The following is an 18,712-nucleotide window of genomic DNA, read 5'->3' on the forward strand; positions in this document are numbered from 1 at the left end:
ATGAATGCTTATGAGGTGTTTACCACATTCCAGCTTCTGTTCTGCGTGCTGTACATGTGTTTATGCAGGTATTATTAACCTCATTTTGCAGAAGAGGAACTTGAGGCAAGAGAGAGTAAGTAAAGTCACATAACAAATCCGTAGAAGAGCTAACCTTTGAACTCCAACAGCCTGACTCCAGTGCCTGCAAATGTAACTCCATGCTCTACTGCCTCCCATTTCCCCTTCCCTCCAACTTTCACTGGCTAACACAGCCTACAGGTCCACCTCAGTCCTGCTCATCCTTCCAGGCTTCCCTTCACATTCCAGCTTCCCATGACGAATGCCATGCTACATTTTCTCTCCAATCTCACCTGACGTCTTGAAGGGAGCAGTTCAGTTACAGCATTCTCTCTACACCCAACTGTACCATCTCTCTACTCTTTATCTTGCCCTCATATACACATAAGCTTGTCATTGTTCTTCAGTTCTTTGGGTAATCTCTTCCTAGAAACTGCATCTAAAAAATATACCACATTCCCAAATTTCATCATGTCCAAAAAGAAGCATATTACTTCCATCAACACCCCAGCTGCCATCACCATGCCACCTCACCTGACTTCCATTTACTTATCTAGCAAACATTTACAAAGTATCTGCCATGTTCATTTTGTCAATGAAGATGATGTGGGACTTGTTCCTCTAGGAGTTCACAGTCTAATGAGATCAATGTTTACACAGAAAATGTAAATAGGTTGTGATAAGTACTAAATGCATGCTGCTAATGGCATCATCGCCTCTGGCTCTTCTCAGTCCTGCATTTCCCACATTGTATCGTGCACCAAAGCTGTCACACCGCCCCTTCCTCTTCATCTCTGGTGCCACCTGTGATTTACTTGCACCTTACCTTGTTTCTGAACTATTACAGCCCCTCCCAACTTATCTCACTGCCTCATTCACCTGCCTTTCAAAACCAGCCCACCTCCTGCTGCCCAATAACCTGATGTTGTCATTCTCATATTTAAAACCCATAAATGCAGCCAGGTGTGGTGGCTCACGCCTGTAATCCCAGGACTTTGGGAGGCTGAGGTGGGTGGATCATGAGGTCAAGAGATTGAGACCATCCTGGCCAACATGGTGAAGCCCCATCTCTACTAAAAATACAAAAATTAGCTGGGCGTGGTGGCACACACCTGTAGTCCCAGCTACTCAGGAGGCTGAGGCAGGAGAATTGCTTGAACCCAGAGGCAGAGGTTGTAGTGAGCCAAGATTGCACCACTGCACTCCAGACTGGTGACAGAGCGAGACTCTGTCAAAAAAAAAAAAAAGAAAAAAGAAAAAAAAAACCATAAATGCTAATGAACCAAGTGCAAAGCCCTGAGCTTATCCAGGCAACATTGCCTGGAAACTTGACTTTCAATCCTTACTTTGCTCTATTCCCCTCACATACACACACTTCATACACCACAGCTAAAAGAGACTTCCCGCAATTCTCTAAAAATGACTCACATTTCTATTTCCTGTTTTTCCTTTTGCCCACCCTGCCCTCTCTCCCTCTGCCTTCATTTTTTTTTTTTTTTTAATTAACCTCTGGAACTCAGGAGCTCCTGCTCCAAGGTTTAGGTCAAAGGTTACCTCCTCCATTAAGCTTTCTGTCATTCTCCCACAATGTGTGAAAACCCCATTCTCTGATTTGCTTAGTTGTGCATTTGTGTATTCTACCTTGCACTACAGTCATTTGTATATTTATCTTACGGTTTCTGTGCTTTAGGAAAGGTACAATTGTCTTAATCATCTTTGTTGAATACAGTGCCTAGCAGAGTGCCTCAAGTATAATATGTGCTCAAGAAATAATAGATACATTTTTCCATGCATATTTTCCACTATATCCAAGTGGAAAATATATCCATGAGATACAGTGGAAAATATCTCATGAAGAGAGATATAGTGAGGAAAATATCTCATGAAGACCAACAAGCAGAAATCCAAGTTTTTTCTTTTTATTACTATCATCTGTGATTATTAATTTTATGTGTCAACATGGTTGGGCTTAAGGATGCCCAGATAGCTGGTAAAATATTATTTCTGGATGTGTCTCTCAGGGTGTTTCGGGGGAAATTAGCATTTGAATCAGTAGACTAAATAAAGAAAATCTGCCCTCACAAATGTGAGCCAGCATCATACAATTTATTGAGAGTTTAGGTACAACAATAAGGCAGAAGAAGGTGAACTCTCTTTCCTTCAGCTGGGACATCCACCTTCTCCTGCTCTGACATTGGAGCTCCTAGTTCTTGGGCCTTCAGATTCTGGGACTTACACCAGTTCCTCCCCACACCCCAGTTTCTCAGGTCTTTGGCATCAGACTGGGAGTTATGCCATTGGCTCCCCTGGTTCTCAGACCTTTGGACTCAGACTGAATTATACCACTGGCTTTCCTGGTTCTCCAGCTTCAAGATGACATATTGTGAGACTTTTCAGCCTCCATAATTGCATGAGCCAGTTTCCATAATAAATTTCCTTTTGTGTACCTATATATTTCCTATTGGTTTTGTTTCTCTATAGAATCCTAATAGATCATCTAATTGTTTATCTAACAAGTCTTTTCCTCCCTAGACAATATGTTAGGCAATACACAAAAATAAAAATACAGACATCTGCACTCAATAAACTTACATTCAGTATCAGAGAGATTAGCACAGAATACAAATAAAATAATGAGATACATGCAAAACAATATGCATTGCAAAATTACAGGAATTCACCACCAACTAGGTACGTGACCTTGGGCAAATCACACCGTGAGCTAAATATTAACAAGTTTAAAATGCAGAATCAGAGGCAGTCTATGAATTAATGATTCTAACCATTGCATGGCCTCCTTTGCTGATGGATGGCACATTGGTGTTAGAAAGTGCTTATGTTTGCAAAAGTCCATTATTGATGCTTTAATTCTAAGGAAATTATGTAGCAGCAACTAAAGAAAGGTTAAAAAATCAGCTATAATTGATAACTAGACAATGAAAAAAATTAATTATCAGTGATTTATCAGCACCACTAGATAAATATATAAGGGAAATTTAAGGCCATGAAATGCAGGACAAGCCTCACAGGAAGCAATGTCCCAGTGGAGGAGATGCTGTCTCTTGGGCTCCCACCTTCCACCACTAGTATTCACCATATCTGATTGGAAATGTGTGCATGTGAGTCAGCCTCCCCTCTATGATGTGAGTGGTGACCTGTTTTTGTTCATCTCTGTATCCCCTACACACGATGCTTGGCACATAGCAAATATTCAATAAATGTTTATGAATGAAGCAATCACTCATTGTCACCAAGAATTTACTGGGAATTTCACATGCTAAATCTAGAACAAATGATGTGGCTCCTATCATCAAATAAAATCTGTGAAAACCCTAAAACATAAACTGCAAACCATGACTTGGTATTAGAGAGGGGTCATTATCAAATGAAGACAACTCGGCTGCCAAGAAGTCATTTCAAAATAACAAATTCTCTTTTTGTTATTTCTCAAACACTGTGAAAAGGAATCTCAGTCTGCAGAAACAATTCACAAGCCCCTTCCTTTCATGTGGTCCTGTCACATCACACAAGCCCTGTCATGCACCTCTCTCCTTCCTACCCTCCCACCAAAACTGCTCTCCCAAACCTAGTCCTCAAACCTGTGCCCTTCTAACCCTCCACCTTTTCGCATGATTCTGTATCACAAAAGCCCAAAAGAACTACTCTGGCAAGATCTAACAGTATCTGAAATATCGGGAAGAAAAATAAAATAAATAGGAAAAACTAGAACAATTATTTGTAGGCAGGAACAACATCTCAGATCTACCATATATTATAAATGCTGGCCTGATGGCATATAAATAAAACTTAAAGGTGCCCAAAGAAATTGAAAATAGTACAAAGAAACAGAAGTGTTTAAATTTTTTAAGCATCTGCAATGTTTGGGGGATTTGTGATGCTCAATCACAAAATATCTATTAAGCACCTACTCTAAGAATTTGTTTTGAAACAGATACTATGTCAGGCATACCCAAGACTGCCACCCCTCCCCCTACATTTGGACATCACTAGAAGGACCCCATGGGACTCAGTGTATGGCGGTACCTAAAGCTAAGATTTAGTCTAGTGATATAGTAAGGATACACAGCCAGATCATAAGGGAGAGCCACAGGCAGAGTCTGAAGGATTTTATGTGCAGACTTCCTTATGCTTCTGCCTACCATGGGAGATAACATAGAGTACAGCAAGGAAAATGCAACAACTTGTGTATGATGTTTCAGCCATTGGAAGAAGCTTCTTTTTAGAAACTCGGTGCCCAAGGTTTTTCATGGGGCTGATCACATAGGCACCCTCTGCCAAGCACATCAAAATATTCCAGACTCCAAGCAGGCGAGCAGGTGTTCAAGCATAAACTATGTTGTTTGCACAAAAGTCTAGGCACAGTGAACCACACTTAACAATTGACTGTTGACTGAGAACCCTCCAAGGGCCAGGTTCCCAGTTACCAACCAAAGGCTAACCTGGCAAGCGGGTCTTTCTAAAGGTAGCAGAGTCAAGCCTGCTATGTTAACTCTTTCCTGCACAGATATAAAGGCCCCGTTTTTGTTTCAAGGCAATTAACATAGACAGAAATAAGATTTATACACAAAAATATGCATTGCATACAGCAGCATCCTAGATAACACTAAAGCAAAAATTCCCAAAATGTCCTTGAGCACTTTTATCAGCATCATCAGGATGCTTGTCAACCTAGCGGCTACAGCCCAAAGCATCCTGAGCAATAGAAGAATGGGGCATCGGTAAGAGCCACAGGCTAAGGGGAGATTATAGAAGACCTTGAATACCATAATGAGACATTTGAATTTGATTTCATGGTCTTAGAAAGCCACTGAAGATTTTATTTTTTCTGCACCAGATAACAAGATCAAAATAGCATTGTTTGAAGGTGAATCTGATTACCTATATAGAATATATTGAAGGAGGATAAGACCAGAGGCCAAGAAACCAGAAACTCAAAAGGAAAGAAAATGATCCTAATATGTAGGGACCACTCATTAGGAATTAGACTCTGCTCAGGGTGCTTCCCGTGAATCCTGTCAGCCTTCTAAGGCAGTTGCTATTGTTCTTTGTAGCTTGCCAGTTGTAGCAGGGAATAGAAAAGAAAATAGATAAAAAAAAGAACTGAAAATAGAAAAAGGAGTTGTGAGCCAGTACCTGAGGCAAGGGAGAGGAAGTCATCACAGGTAACTCCTGAACATATCTCCTTCTTTCCTTCCTTTGGGCCTTTTATTCTAAGACAGGGAGAAAGTCATCTTCCAAAAATGGGGGAACATAAAAAGAGAACTAAAAGCAGAAATAGTCAAAATTTTCTCAATGAGATAAGAGAGTTGAAGAAGGAATAGGATGTTCCACCTTCTTTCTGACTCAGACAGTAAGGAGTGGGTAAACTAGTAGCATTCTTTTATCTTCACTATCTCAGAGAAATGTACGCTATTAAAATGGTTTCTTCTTCATTATTTCCCTGACATGATGCAACCCCAAAATCACTTAATAACTGAGCTACTCTTGAGACTAATCCTTAAGGTGTCTAAAATGAACACCCAAAAGCATACAGTCTCATTAGGACACATTTATTAATCACTTGATTCCATGAAAGATGTTTGTGATGCTACAGTGAGACACTGACCCCAAGGGCTTTAGAGGACACAACATAGAACTCTGCTCAATTGATAAATATCCATCTTAGTTCTTACTTTATAAAACCCAGAACTAAGTAACAAGACATGACAAGCCACTATGTGTTGCCTCAATTGGCATTTAAGCGGGAGGCCAAAGACCATTAGAACAAATTGAAATTAATTAATGTAGCAAAATAACTCAATACTAGGATGCTGATCTTATCTTGTTGAAAATCACTCCAAGATCTTTATTTGTCCTTAACGTAACATCCAAGTGAGCTGCCTGTATCTTTCGTATTCAGAATCCCTGTTAGCCAATTGCAGTGCTCGGCAGTGTGGCCAGGAAACAAGAAAGAGGAACTTGAACAAAATCCTTAAAATAGACCTTACCCCGAAGGCTTACGGAATGTCCCCCGTGATTGGGGAGAATTCATTCTGATTTTGGTAACCAGCTCAGTTACAGCTTGCTTGAGAATTATTTTCCTCTAAGAGGTAATGCCAGGAAAAAGTTATATGAAAGGATTTGCTCTTCCTTGGGGTAATTTATGTATTTCTTTATATTTCAGCCAGCCTTGTACTTCATGCAGGTTGAACAGAAATGTTTCCTGAGCATGTATTGTTACAGCCCTCTCAGATGGTATAAAAGAATGAAAGAAGACACGACCTGCTTTCCAGGATTTTCACAAAAAAGATGGGATGAGCACAGGTAAAAGCAAGATGAACATACGCAGGTGACTGTTTATGAACAGCAATTAAGTGCATGGGTTATGGGGCGTTGAAGGGCCTAGGTTTAAATCCTGGCTCCACTAGTTACCACTTGGAGCAAGTTGTATACTCTTTATAAGCCTCAGTTTCCCCTTCTGAGAAACTGGGTTGATAGTACCCACCTCATAAGGTCTTTGTCAAGGGTGGTAAGATAATAAACATAAAATGCTTGGCACATAAAATGAGTTCAACAAATGTTAGCTACTATTATCAACAAAATTATTGTTTTTGTTTTTACTACTATTACTACTACTCCTAATGCCTTGCTACTCTCATGTATATTTTGCCCCATACCTTAAAGACAGGGAAGCTCCCAAGCTGAATGCAGTGGTCCAGGTCAGATAGAATATAATGCATCTCAGGCAGGGAAGTTAGGAGGCTCGGGGTCTGTCAAAAATGGCACAGAAGAGCATTTCCAATGGAGGAGATGGCTGTGGAAAGGAGTAAGCAGAGCCTGGATGAAGTAAATAAGTACGTTTGCTCTAAACGGCTTTCTGAACCAAGAAAGCGCATATATGTTCACAGATCATATGATTTTCAGAGCTGGAAATTGACTTAGAAATCCTTAAGTCACTTTTTTTTTTTTAATGCAGCTTTGGGATAGCCATAAAAATCTTATACCTTCCTTTAATGTTATTTAAATTTTTGAAGTAAGTTCAGTAACAAGAAAAAAAAGAAAGATGGACACAATAGTAACTTTGAGATGATTTCTTTAGATCGTAAAAGATACATATTTCGGCCGGGCGCGGTGGCTCAAGCTTGTAATCCCAGCACTTTGGGAGGCCGAGGCGCGCGGATCACGAGGTCAGGAGATCGAGACCATCCTGACTAACACGGTGAAACTCCATCTCTACTAAAAATACAAAAAAAAAAAAAAAATAGCCAGGTGTGGTGGCGGGCGCCTGTAGTCCCAGCTACTCAGGAGGCTGAGGCAGGAGAATGGCGTGAACTCGAGAGGCGGAGGTTGCAGTGAGCCAACATCGCACCACTGCACTCAAGCCTGGGCAACAGTGCGAGACTCCGTCTCAGGAAAAAAAAAAAAAAAAAACAGATACGTATTTCTTCCTTTGATCATGTGGCTACAACCTTAGCACTGAATCTGCTTGCTCACCACCGGCTTTTCACTCCTAAGGAAATGCAGAAGACAGAGCCAGAGGCAGGCTACTCTCCATGTCAAGCTTATCTGGTGCTTTATTTTCAAGTACCTTAAGACCCTTTCACCCTGACTCTGATACACCCCATAGCAGACCAGGACTCTGCTTACTCCAAAATCATAATTTTACAGACAAAGAGACAGTGAGACTCCAGTGACTTACTCTTAGCCACACAGCTAGTTGGCTAAGAAAGGAAACAGAAATCCTGCTGATGGAGAGGAGGATTCAGAGGAGGAGGAGAAACAGGATAATGAAGGCTTATAATAACTGTGGGAAATCAAATGATGTCGGCAGCAACAAAGGGACTCAAGCAAAAAGATATTTAGGAAAAGAGACTTAAGCAAAAAAGGGACTTAAGCAAAAAGAATTTTTAGGAAAAGCATTCTTGCTGCTGTATGCAGAGTGCAATAGATAACCCATGTCATATTCCTTATCTCTGCAACTTTTGCTACCAGAACCTAAAACGTATACCAAGAAAATATATTTAAAGGTAAAATCTGGTGGGTTTTTTTTTTTTTTTCATTTGAGTCGATTTTCTATGTATAATCAGTGATTAACCCATTTTAGGAATGAAGTAGAAATGAAGGATTTTCTCCCTGGTGGTTATAACAAACTTCAAGGCTCTATGGCTAAAAATACAAATTTCCTTTTGTTGCTTCTTTGTTGTGGTTGTTGTTTCTGAGATAGGGTCCTTGTGTTGCCCAGGCTGGAGTACAGTGGTGCCATCACAGATCACTGTAGGCTCAATCTCCCAGGCTCAATCAATCCTCCCCAGAGCTGGCACGCAGGAACGTACCACCACACCTGGCTAGTTTTTGTACTTTTAGTGGAGATGGGGTTTTGCCATGTTGTCCAGGCTGATCCTGAATTCCTGAGCTCAATTGATCCACTCACTTCAGCCTCCCAGAGTGCTGGGATTACAGGTGTAAGCCACTGCACCTGCTTATATTTTTTTCAAGGGCAAAAAATTACAAATTGAGCACTCATGAACTTAGAGTCTTTTGAATGTTCTCCAAATCAAAAGTCAAGTTTTAGTCCTACTTCCCCTAAGCAGAGAGTTCTTTCCAGCTTAGAGTTTCATTTCAAAGAACTGATGGCAAGGATTTTTCGGGTACAGTTCTCATATTTGAAAGCTTCATTCCTTCCAAGCACAACTGTGTGCGTATTGACCTAATACAGACCTTTTGGTAGATTCTCAGAAAATGTTTGACGGTGACCTTGGCCTCCAGGACTTGGCCACCACCCTTAGTTTTCACGGCCTTTTCCCACAGGGAACCAGATGAAAAAGGAATTTCAAGCCTGGAATTATTCTGTTCAGCCACTTCTCCTGTTGCTTACCAAAGGCTTTGCCAATGATAATACTGATAAAGGGCAACATAAACACGTCTATGTGCGAGTTGCCATCTGAAATTAAAGTTAAACACACTTGGTGCTGACCAATAAACTGTAGTGTTTTTTTCAGAAGCAAAGAGGATATTCTTTTTCTCTTGGAGCCTTGGAAAACAGGCAAGAGTATGAGGTAGGGGAAACTCCAGAGTTTCTGTAGAGGAAGGGACTGAAGTGGGAATCTACCTAGAAGAGAAGCCTAGGGGACTTGACAATTTTTTTTTTTCTTGATATGATTTGAATGCCCCCTTCAAAACTCGTGTGGAAATTTAATTGCCGATGTAATGGTATTGGGAGGTGGGCCCTTTAAGAGGTGATTAGGTCATGAGGGCAGAGCCCCATGAGTGGGCTCCTGATAAAAGGATAAGTTCAGCCTCCATCTGCTCTCTGTCTCTAGTGCTCACTTCCACCTTCCACCCTTTCACCATGAAGGACCCTCACCAGATGCTGGCACCGTACTCTTGGACTTCCCAGTCTCCAGAACTGTGAGCCAAATCAACTTCTTTCTATGTAAATTACTGTTTGTGGTATTCTGTTATAGCAACAGAAAACAGACTAAGACAATACCTAACATGATGTTTTGATATACATATTGTCACAAGGCAAAATTATAACAACTTTAGTTTTAAGATCTAATTGGCGTCTATTTGTGATTCTAGAATTCAGCAGTATTTTATTCTATAAATAGAGTGAGTGCTCCACTGGGCATGGCAGAACAGTTGGTTTTTGTAAAATGGGAACAAGGAAACAGAATAACAGAAAAAGGCAGATCAGTTAACATCAGGTTACTTCAGGTTACTTTTCTTATAAGGGTTAAAACAGTGGAGATTACCTTATTACACTGACTCAGGCTGACTGGGCCCTTTCCAATTGGTTTCTGTGACTCTTCTGTTTTCAAAAATATCTGGTCTGTTTGGAAATTTACCTGCTTTCTTAAAATTTCAGTTTAATCATGTGGCACTTAGCATGTGGGACTCCATTTTGCTTTCGTTTTATGGGACCTAGAATGAGAGCGTTCATAAATTTTATTTAACAATACGCATAATGACATGATTACCACATCAAGCAAATTAACATATCTATCGTGTTACACAGTTACCTTTTGTGTGTGTGTGTGTGTAGTAGAATTACCTAAAATCCACTCTCTTAGCAAATTCCCTTATGAAACAAAATATTATTAACTACAGTCTGCATGCTATACATTAGATCTCTAGGCTTATTTATTCTACATAAATGAAACTGTGTACCCTTTGGCCTCCATCTCCCCGCTCCTCTACTTTTCCTACCCCTGATAACCACCTTTTTACTCTGTTTCTACATATTTGAATTTTGTTTCTTTTTTTTTAAATTTCGCATAAAAGTGACATCATGTAGTATTTTTCTTTCTGTGTCTGTCTTATTTCACATAGCATAATGTCCTCTTGGTCCATTCATGTTGACACAAATGGCAGAATCTCCTTTTTTAAGACTGAATAATACTCCATTGTGTATGGGTGTACACACAAACACACACACACACACACGATTTCTTTATCCATTCATCTATTGACAGCCAAAGGTTGTTTCCATATCTTAGTTATTGTGAATAATGCTGTGAAACATGGGGGCACAGATATCTCTATAAGATGATTTCATTTGCTTTGGATATACACTAAGAAACAGGATTGCTGGCTCATATAAGAATTTTATTTTTAATTTTTCGTAGAACCTCCACATTATTTTCTACAATGGCTGCACCACTCTGTATTCCCACCAACAGTATGCAAGGTTCCCTTTTATGCATATTCTGGGCAACACTTGTTATCTCTTGTGTTTTTTCTAATAGTCATTCTCACAGGTGTGAGGTAATACTGTGGTTTTGATTTGCATCCACCTGATTAGTGATATTGAGTACCTTTTTATATACTTGCTGTAGGAGGCTTTTCTTGCAGCTGTGTTTGCAAACACACTGCTTTTACATAGATTGCATATTTATTGGGACGCTCCTTGGATTTTTTCAGAGAAAATGGAGCTGATGAACATGGAGGTGGTTAAGCCCCTAAATCCAAGCCATTCCCTGGCCTCTCTACTGAAGACTAAATGAATAAACGAAAGGCCAGAGGGGAAAAATGTTCAAAAATGAGGAAAATCAAATGTTTATGAGTCTGATCTGGTATAAATCCCTGAAATCTTACAATGTTTAGACCCTGGGAGCTTCCAAACACAACCATATGAATAGTTCAGATGATCATTCCATATCCATCCTATGTATTATCTACTTTGTTTATATTCTGCTCTGGGTTTGAAAACAATAATAAAATAAATTGCTTTTTTAAAGAAATAATACCACAAATTGGGGGTGGAGCAAGATGGCCGAATAGGAACAGCTCCAGTCTCCAACTCCCAGCGCGAGCGACAGAGAAGACCAGTGATTTCTGCATTTTCAACTGAGGTACTGGGGTCATCTCTCTAGGGAGTGCCGGACAATCGGTGCTGGTCAGCTGCTGCAGCCTGACCAGCGTGAGCTGAAGCAGGGCGAGGCATCGCCTCACCTGGAAGCGCAAGGGGGAAGGAAATCCGTTTTCCTAGCCAGGGGAACTGAGACACACAACACCTGGAAAATCGGGTAACTCCCACCCCAATACTGCGCTTTAAGGAAACAGGCACACCAGGAGAATATATTCCACACCTGGCCGGGAGGGTCCCACGCCCACGGAGCCTCCCTCACTGCTAACACAGCGGTCTGCGGGGATCTATCCGCAAGGCAGCAGCGAGGCTGGGGGAGGTGTGCCCGCCATTGCTGAGGCTTAAGTAGGTAAACAAAGCCGCTGGGAAGCTCGAACTGGGTGGAGCTCACAGCAGCTCAAGGAAGCCTGCCTGTCTCTGTAGACTCCACCTCTGGGGACAGCCCACAGCTGAGGTCCAATAGGAGAAGCAGCGGGGCCGGTGCAGAGACGAACGACTCTGTCTGACAGCTTTGGGGAGAGCCGTGGATCTCCCAACGCGGAGTTGAGATCCGAGAACGGACAGACTGCCTGCTCAGGTGGGTCCCTGACCCCTGAGTAGCCTAGCTGGGAGACATCCCCCACTAGGGGCAGTCTGACACCCCACACCTCACAGGGTGGAGTCATCCCTGAGAGGAAACTTCCAAAGAAAGAATCAGACAGGTACACTCGCTGTTCAGCAATATTCTATCTTCGGCAACCTCTGCTGCTGATACCCAGGCAAACAGGGTCTGGAGTGGACCTCAAGCAATCTCCAACAGACCAACAGACAGTCCCTCTGACTGTCAGACGGAAAACTATCAAACAGGAAGGACACCAATACCAAAACCCATCAGTACGTCACCGTCATCAAATACCAGAGACAGATAAAACCACAAAGATGGGGAAGAAGCAGGGCAGAAAAGCTGGAAATACAAAAAATAAGAGCGCATCTCCCCCTGCAAAGGAGCGCAGCCCATCGCCAGCAACGGATCAAAGCTGGTCAGAGAATGACTTTAACGAGATGAGAGAAGAAGGCTTCAGCCCATCAAACTTCTCAGAGCTAAAGGAGGAATTATGTACCCAGCGCAAAGAAACTAAAAATCTTGAAAAAAGAGTGGAAGAATTGACAGCTAGACTAATTAATGCAGAGAAGATCATAAACGAAATGACAGAGATGAAAACCATGACACGAGAAATACGTGACAAATGCACAAGCTTCAGTAACCGACTCGATCAACTGGAAGAAAGAGTATCAGCGATTGAGGATCAAATGAATGAAATGAAGCAAGAAGAGAAACCAAAAGAAAAAAGAAGAAAAAGAAATGAACAAAGCCTGCAAGAAGTATGGGATTATGTAAAAAGACCAAATCTACGTCTGATTGGGGTGCCTGAAAGTGAGGGGGAAAATGGAACCAAGTTGGAAAACACTCTTCAGGATATCATCCAGGAGAACTTCCCCAACCTAGTAGGGCAGGCCAACATTCAAATTCAGGAAATACAGAGAACGCCACAAAGATACTCCTCCAGAAGAGCAACTCCAAGACACATAATTGCCAGATTCACCAAAGTTGAAATGAAGGAAAAAATCTTAAGGGCAGCCAGAGAGAAAGGTCGGGTTACCCACAAAGGGAAGCCCATCAGACTAACAGCAGATCTCTCGGCAGAAACTCTACAAGCCAGAAGAGAGTGGGGGCCAATATTCAACGTTCTTAAAGAAAAGAATTTTCAACCCAGAATTTCATATCCAGCCAAACTAAGTTTCATCAGTGAAGGAGAAATAAAATCCTTTACAGATAAGCAAATGCTTAGAGATTTTGTCACCACCAGGCCTGCCTTACAAGAGACCCTGAAGGAAGCCCTAAACATGGAAAGGAACAACCGGTACCAGCCATTGCAAAAACATGCCAAAATGTAAAGACCATCGAGGCTAGGAAGAAACTGCATCAACTAACGAGCAAAATAACCAGTTAATATCATAATGACAGGATCAAGTTCACACATAACAATATTAACCTTAAATGTCAATGGACTAAATGCTCCAATTAAAAGACACAGACTGACAAACTGGATCAAGAGTCAAGACCCATCAGTCTGCTGTATTCAGGAGACCCATCTCACATGCAGAGACATACATAGGCTCAAAATAAAGGGATGGAGGAAGATCTACCAAGCAAATGGAGAACAAAAAAAAGCAGGGGTTGCAATCCTAGTCTCTGATAAAACAGACTTTAAACCATCAAAGATCAAAAGAGACAAAGAAGGCCATTACATCATGGTAAAGGGATCAATTCAACAGGAAGAGCTAACTCTCCTAAATATATATGCACCCAATACAGGAGCACCAGATTCATAAAGCAAGTCCTTAGAGACCTACAAAGAGACTTAGATTCCCATACAATAATAATGGGAGACTTCAACACTCCACTGTCAACATTAGACAGATCAACGAGACAGAAAGTTAACAAGGATATCCAGGAATTGAACTCATCTCTGCACAAGCGGACCTAATAGACATCTATAGAACTCTCCACCCCAAATCAACAGAATATACATTCTTCTCAGCACCACATCGCACTTATTCCAAAATTGACCACATAATTGGAAGTAAAGCACTCCTCAGCAAATGTACAAGAACAGAAATTATAACAAACTGTCTCTCAGACCACAGTGCAATCAAACTAGAACTCAGGACTAAGAAACTCAATCAAAACCGCTCAACTACATGGAAACTGAACAACCTGCTCCTGAATGACTACTGGGTACATAACGAAATGAAGGCAGAAATAAAGATGTTCTTTGAAACCAATGAGAACAAAGATACAACATACCAGAATCTCTGGGACACATTTAAAGCAGTGTGTAGAGGGAAATTTATAGCACTAAATGCCCACAAGAGAAAGCAGGAAAGATCTAAAATTGACACTCTAACATCACAATTAAAAGAACTATAGAGGCAAGAGCAAACACATTCAAAAGCTAGCAGAAGGCAAGAAATAACTAAGATCAGAGCAGAACTGAAGGAGATAGAGTCACAAAAAACCCTCCAAAAAATCAATGAATCCAGGAGTTGGTTTTTGAAAAGATCAACAAAATTGACAGACCGCTAGCAAGACTAATAAAGAAGAAAAGAGAGACGAATCAAATATACGCAATAAAAAATGATAAAGGGGATATCACCACCGACCCCACAGAAATACAAACAGCCATCAGAGAATACTATAAATGCCTCTATGCAAATCAACTAGAAAATCTAGAAGAAATGGAAAATTTCCTGGACACTTACACTCTCCCAAGACTGAACCAGGAAGAAGTTGAATCCCTGAATAGACCAATAGCAGGCTCTGAAATTGAGGAAACAATTAATAGCCTATCCACCAAAAAAAGTCCAGGACCAGATGGATTCACAGCTGAATTCTACCAGAGGTACAAGGAGGAGCTGGTACCATTCCTTCTGAAACTATTCCAATCGATATAAAAAGAGGGAATCCTCCCTAACTCATTTTATGAGGCCAACATCATCCTGATACCAAAGCCTGGCAGAGACACAACAAAAAAAGAGAATTTTAGACCAATATCCCTGATGAACATCAGTGCAAAAATTCTCAATAAAATACTGGCAAACCGGATTCAGCAGCACATCAAAAAGCTTATCCACCATGATCAAGTGGGCTTCATCCCTGGGATGCAAGGCTGATTCAACATTCACAAATCAATAAACGTAATCCAGCATATAAACAGAACCAAAGACAAGAACCACATGATTATCTCAATAGATGTAGAAAAGGCTTTTGACAAAATTCAACAGCCCTTCATGCTAAAAACGCTCAATAAATTCGGTATTGATGGAACGTACCTCAAATTAATAAGAGCTATTTACGACAAACCCACAGCTAATATCATACTGAATGGGCAAAAACTGGAAAAATTCCCTTTGAAAACTGGCACAAGACAGGGATGCCCTCTCTCACCACTCCTATTCAACATAGTGTTGGAAGTTCTGGCTAGGGCAATCAGGCAAGAGAAAGAAATCAAGGGTATCCAGTTAGGAAAAGAAGAAGTCAAATTATCCCTGTTTGCAGATGACATGATTGTATATTTAGAAAACCCCATCGTCTCAGCCCAAAATCTCCTTAAGCTGATAAGCAACTTCAGCAAAGTCTCAGGATACAAAATTAATGTGCAAAAATCCCAAGCATTCTTATACACCAGTAACAGACAAGCAGAGAGCCAAATCAGGAATGAACTTCCATTCACAATTGCTTCAAAGAGAATAAAATACCTAGGAATCCAGCTTACAAGGGATGTAAAGGACCTCTTCAAGGAGAACTACAAACCACTGCTCAGTGAAATCAAAGAGGACACAAACAAATGGAAGAACATACCATGCTCATGGATAGGAAGAATCAATATCGGAAAATGGCCATACTGCCCAAGGTTATTTATAGATTCAATGCCATCCCCATCAAGCTACCAATGACTTTCTTCACAGAATTGGAAAAAACTGCTTTAAAGTTCATATGGAACCAAAAAAGAGCCCACATTGCCAAGACAATCCTAGGTCAAAAGGACAAAGCTGGAGGCGACACGCTACGTGACTTCAAAGTATACTACAAGACTACAGTAACCAAAACAGCATGGTACTGGTACCACAACAGAGAATAGACCAATGGAACAGAACAGAGTCCTCAGAAATAATACCACACATCTACAGCCATCTGATCTTTGACAAACCTGACAAAAACAAGAAATGGGGAAAGGATTCCCTATTAATAAATGGTGCTGGGAAAATTGGCTAGCCATAAGTAGAAAGCTGAAACTGGATCCTTTCCTTACCCCTTATACGAAAATTAATTCAAGATGGATTAGAGACTTAAATGTTAGACCTAATACCATAAAAACCCTAGAAGAAAATCTAGGTAGTACCATTCAGGACATAGGCATGGGCAAGGACTTCATGTCTAAAACACCAAAAGCAACGGCAGCAAAAGCCAAAATTGACAAATGGGATCTAATTAAACTAAAGAGCTTTTGCACAGCTAAAGAAACTACCATCAGAGTGAACAGGCAACCTACAGAATGGGAGAAAATTTTTGCAACCTACTCATCTGACAAAGGGCTAATATCCAGAATCTACAAAGAACTCAAACAAATATACAAGAAAAAAACAAACAACCCCATCAAAAAGTGGGGAAAGGATATGAACAGACATTTCTCAAAAGAAGACATCCATACAGCCAACAGACACATGAAAAATTGCTCATCATCACTCGCCATCAGAGAAATGCAAATCAAAACCACAATGAGATACCATCTCACACCAGTTAGAATGGCAATCATTAAGAAGTCAGGAAACAATAGATGTTGGAGAGGATGTGGAGAAATAGGAACACTTTTACACTGTTGGTGGGATTGTAAACTAGTTCAACCATTATGGAAAACAGTATGGCGATTCCTCAAGGATCTAGAACTAGATGTACCATATGACCCAGCCATCCCACTACTGGGTATATACCAAAGGATTATAAATTACTCTACTACAAAGACACATGCACACGTATGTTTATTGCGGCACTATTCACAATAGCAAAGACTTGGAATCAACCCAAATGTCCATCTGTGACAGACTGGATTAAGAAAATGTGGCACATATACACCATGGAATACTATGCAGCCATCAAAAAGGATGAGTTTGCGTCCTTTGTAGGGACATGGATGCAGCTGGAAACCATCATTCTTAGCAAACTATCACAAGAAGAGAAACCAAACACCGCATGTTCTCACTCATAGGTGGGAACTGAACAATGAGATCACCTGGACTCGGGAAGGGGAACATCACACACTGGGGCCTATCATGGGGAGGGGGGAGGAGGGAGGGATTGCATTGGGGAGTTATACATGATATAAACGTTATGCACATGTACCCTAGAACTTAAAGTATAATAAAAAAAAAAAAAAAAGAAATAATACCACAAATATTGCGAAATTCAAAGGTACACAAAAATATAGTGAAATATAACAGTACTTCCTACCCCTATCACCCAACAACTGTTACATTTCTTGAATATTTTGAATATACTTCCAAAGCTGTTCTATGTATATACAAGTATATATGTGCATGTATTTTTATGTAAAATTTACATATGACATACATAGGAAAGTGGTTTTGCAAGCTATCTTTTTTACTGTGGTCTACAAAAAGAAATAAACTTTCTCCTGTGTTCCATTGATGTAGCTATCTGTGCACCACTACCATAGTGCTGTAGCAATTATAACTCTATAATATGTGTTCATCAGAGCATTCATGCTCCTCATTACTATTCTGATTCAAGATGCTTCCTAGCTATTCTTGCTTTTTTTATTTTTCCATATAAACTGTAGAATTAGCTTCTCTGGGCATACAGTCCTTTCTTGCATATCTTAGCACCAATTGTTGTTTATGTGTGTAAAGGCTATTGATTTTTTTATCTAGCCACACTAGTCAATTCTCTTATTTTTTTTTTAACTATTGTTGGCAGTGATCTTTCAGTTAATTTTCTTGGGTTTTCAAGGCACAGAGTTACATTATTTGCAAATATGATTATCTTACCTCCTCCTTTCCAACTTGTACATACCACTCTTCTTTCCCTTATCTAAAAGTTGGTTAGTACCTCAAGACCAATGTTCAATAATGTTGTGGCAATGGCATCGTTGTCCCAATTTAATGTGAGTGTATGGTTTGCCCATTAAACATGACCTGGCTTTTGAGGTGAGACAAATATATTTTATTAATGAGATATAAATTTAGTTCTACTTTATGAGGTGTTTTTTCACAATCAGTAATGGATTTTAATTTTATAGCAAACATTTTCAGCAACCGTGAGTGTGGGCATATGGTTTTACTGTTTTCATGTATACTAGGATGTTAAACAGTATCAATAAATTTCCTAATATGAAACTATTCTTCCTTTCCTGAAAGGAAGGATATTCTACTGTCCTCCTGGAATAAGTTTGCTAGTATCCTATTGAAGATGTTTGTATCGATAGTCACAAGAGACATTAGACTGTGGTTTTCTTTCTTTTTATTATTTTTTTGTTCTGTGGCAGACTGACACCAGTGTAACCTCCACTTTATAAAAATCAACTAGAGTCTTTTCTTTTAGAAGAATTTTAAAAGCATTAGTGATTGAGTCATTAAGATTATGAAGAACTCACCTGTAAAAATATCTGTGCCTGATAGTTTGGAAGAGGGATAGCCTGAGTTTACTGTTTTTTCTATTGCACTTGG

Source organism: Trachypithecus francoisi, unplaced genomic scaffold (genome assembly GCF_009764315.1).
Source record: "Trachypithecus francoisi isolate TF-2019V2 unplaced genomic scaffold, Tfra_2.0 Lachesis_group2, whole genome shotgun sequence".
Taxonomy (NCBI): domain Eukaryota; kingdom Metazoa; phylum Chordata; class Mammalia; order Primates; family Cercopithecidae; genus Trachypithecus; species Trachypithecus francoisi.